Below are 3550 nucleotides of genomic sequence, written 5' to 3'. Positions count from 1 at the left end.
AGTTGGAGGTGGCAGCTGGAACATATTTAATTACTCAAAGCTTAGCAAGCATTTTGACTCATTGTGTGATAGGGCCCTCAAGATGGTGAGGTGCCAAAAGTGACAGTAGTTTTTTTTGTGAACAGGAGTTCCCACTGTAAAAGAACTGAGATGAATTTTTCCATGCAGTAGGTTCTCTTTATTGTCGTTTTGGTTCCTTGGTTAAATAAACAAACTGTGAACACTGAATCCTGGGCATATTTAGATTTCAGATTTATTTAGTTAGTGCAGATGCAGGGCAGTGGTCAGTGCAACGCTGTTACAGATTCAGTGACCCGGGCTCAAATCCGGCACTGTCTGTAAGGAGTTTGTATGTTCTCCCTGTGTCTGTGTGGGTTCCCTCCTCCCCCGGAGGAAACCCATGCAGGCACGGGGAAGACGTACACACGCCTTACAGACAGCACCAGATTCAAACACCAGTCGCTGGCGCTGTAACGGTGTTGCGCTGACCGTTGCATGGAGGGAGATTTCTAGACACAAAGGACATTCCGGTGTCAGTGTGAGAGAGCAGAAATGTAATATTGAGGTGGGTGGTGGGGGGAGGGGGGAAAATCAGTAACGATCGTAGCCAAAAGCGAAGCAAGATCAAAGAGCCCAATGCTCATATTTGCTTTTTTCTAAATGCAAATCTCTTTTTTACTTTTCTGATATTTTTACTGAGTTTTGTAAGTAAAAATATCCAACAAGGTAGATATACAATTACATATGGTTACATTGAGAAAGACACAGCATGTAAAATTATGCTAATAATCTAACCCCTCCCTTGTGAAGTTATTGGTTTCACGACTGGAAACAAGAAAATATCCAAACAAAATGGAATCTAAATATAATCTTAGAAATTATGAAAATAATTAAGAAAAGGACCCCATAAACTACCACTCTCTGTCTTCTCCCATTCAGCCAATTTTGAATCCAGTTTAATCTCTCCATGGATACCTAGTGTCTGAACCAGCCTCCTATTGGCCACATAGACAACATCTACAGCCTTTCCTTCATCTACGTTCTTGGTAACTCCTCGAGAAACTAAGATTCGTTAAACACGAAGTACCACGCACAAGGCTGTGCTGTCTGTCCTTAATCAGCCCTTGGCCATCCACATACTTGTATTCCCAAGCTCTCAGAATATGCTCCAATAATTTACCAACTGTTGATGTCATGCTCACCGGCCTGTAATTTCCTGGTTTACTTTTGCAGCCTTTCTTAAACAGCTGAACAAAATGAGCTACCCTCCAATCCTCTGGCACTTCTCCAGTGGATAAGGATGTTTTAAATATTTCTGCCAGGACTCCTGCAATTTGTACACTCGTCTCCATCGAGGGAATATCACGTCAGGCCGGTGACATACCGAATCTCCTCAAAACACCTAACGAAGTATAGCCATTGGAGAGCCTTCTTCATGATTGAATCGACATGGAGGCTCCAGGACAGATCCTCAGTGATGTCGACACTGGGAATTTGCTGACCCTTTCCACCACTGAGTCCTCAAGGACTGGATAGCGTTCTCAAGACTTCCTCCTGAAGTCCACAATCAGCTCTTTGGTTTGGCCAACATCAAGTGCAAGGTTGTTGCTGTGACAACCCCTTAGCGAGCTGATCTATCTCCCTCCTCCAGACTTCCCCATTTCAGTCTGTGATTCAAATCTGTAGATAGCTGGAATTGTGCCAGGCCAGGGTTATGGGTGTATAGCGATTAGAGCTCAATGTGCATCCTTAAGGTGGTGCGCCTGAGGGCCAGTAAGAGGCTCAAGGAATTGCCATTCTACTCGTACAAAGTCAGAATCACACACCATGACCTTTACCTGCAGGTTTGATGTCAATTTTGGTCCTTGGCAAACAGAATGCTGCAAATTCAGTGCCGTGGGTGAGGGGGCAATGCAAAAAAAAAGTTTGCACCTAATGAGCAATCTAGTCAAATCAGAAATTCGAGAAGCACACGGCTAATTCATGAAGGTTGGGGCATCAGGGCAGATTAAACCTCTGCTGGAGAAAGGTTGTTCAGAGGGAGCAGCAATAGGTAAAGCAAGAATGGAGCTTTGACATCATAAAAAGGATAGCACAAGGTTTAAACACGATGGCAAAAGATAGTGAGACCATAGACGAGTGGTTAGAGGACTTTGGTATTGTTGCTGACAGGTCACTTTCATTGTTCAAGGGCCAGATAGATGTCAGTTCAACAAAAATCAGGGTTTGAGTGATCTCCCCATCTACCATGGGTTCAAAGTTGAAGACAAAACGGGGAAAAATATCACTAGGCCCTCAGAATTCTAAGTACAGCAACTTCAACTGCTCCACAGTGACAAACATGTGGAACACAAATACCACAAACTTACCATGGGAGTGGGGAGAAAAGAAAAAAAAAAAAAAATCGAAAGACCGATTGCTATCAGCATAAATTCACGTACTTTTTTTGTTGAATATCTTGTATGTCAAACATGGAATCAACAAGAACATAAAAGAGTAAAAATATATTTTTATATATTTTATTTACAGTATGAAATCGTATGACATTAGTTATATCGATATAGGATGAGTGAACTGTATCAAAATGACTATTTTCCGAGAATTCAATCTTTCTCAATCCGTCCCTTGTTCGGTACCCCCAAATCTTTTCTGAAGACCTGAAATTTTTTTTTTTTTTTTTAAATGGAAGGGAAAATGAATAGGGTATTTTTGGAGAAATTAACTTGGAGATTTGAATTAGGTGGTTTACAACTTCATTTTCAGAATTAATTTAAAACTGCACGATTGAAATTTATGAATGCAATGTTGGATTTGAATAAATCTATTTGGGCCAATATAGTTTAAATAAAATTGAGAAGTTTATTTACAAGTGGAATTCCAAATTGTTAATTGGAAAAGATCCACCAATTTTGAAACATTTAATTGAAAAATGGAATAAATTGATATTTTAATCAGATAGGTGGGAAGGGGTAAGATTTCAGCCAAAATGCCCATCAGAATAAACTGTCACCCATTACTAATTGTTTTTTTGAAAATATGGAATCAAATGGGGATTTAAAAAGTTGATTATTTTGAAGCTGGGAAGTTTTTAAATCTTAGAATGAAGTTTCAAGTTCCTGATAACACTTTTTGTTGGAGAAATTAGGCCAGTTTAAAATTACCTCGGCAATCGGTTTTAGAATTATTGTTTACCAAGGAAGAATCAAATGAATTTATCTCTGAGATGTACAAGTTATAACAAAATGCCTAATTTGTCCATAAATCAAAAATGAAATGGGAACTTGATTTAAATAAAGACAGATGAAAATGCTTGAAGTTTATGTAAAAATATAAATGTAAAATTTAGTCTGTTTTTTTAAACCTCAATTGTATTTAACTCCTCAAAAAAAATTAGAATTAAATTCTTCATCTTTGTTTTAGATGTGGATAAAATAATCTTTGATACATAGCTATAATCCCCATCTTCACCCCATTAAGAGAAAGGAAATAGGGCCCAATGAAAAAATAGGAAGCAGGGATTGTCAAGTCCATCATCTACCCCACAAATTTC

This window comes from Narcine bancroftii, chromosome 13 (genome assembly GCF_036971445.1).
Source record: "Narcine bancroftii isolate sNarBan1 chromosome 13, sNarBan1.hap1, whole genome shotgun sequence".
Lineage (NCBI taxonomy): Eukaryota > Metazoa > Chordata > Chondrichthyes > Torpediniformes > Narcinidae > Narcine > Narcine bancroftii.
This window is presented reverse-complemented; position numbering follows the sequence as displayed.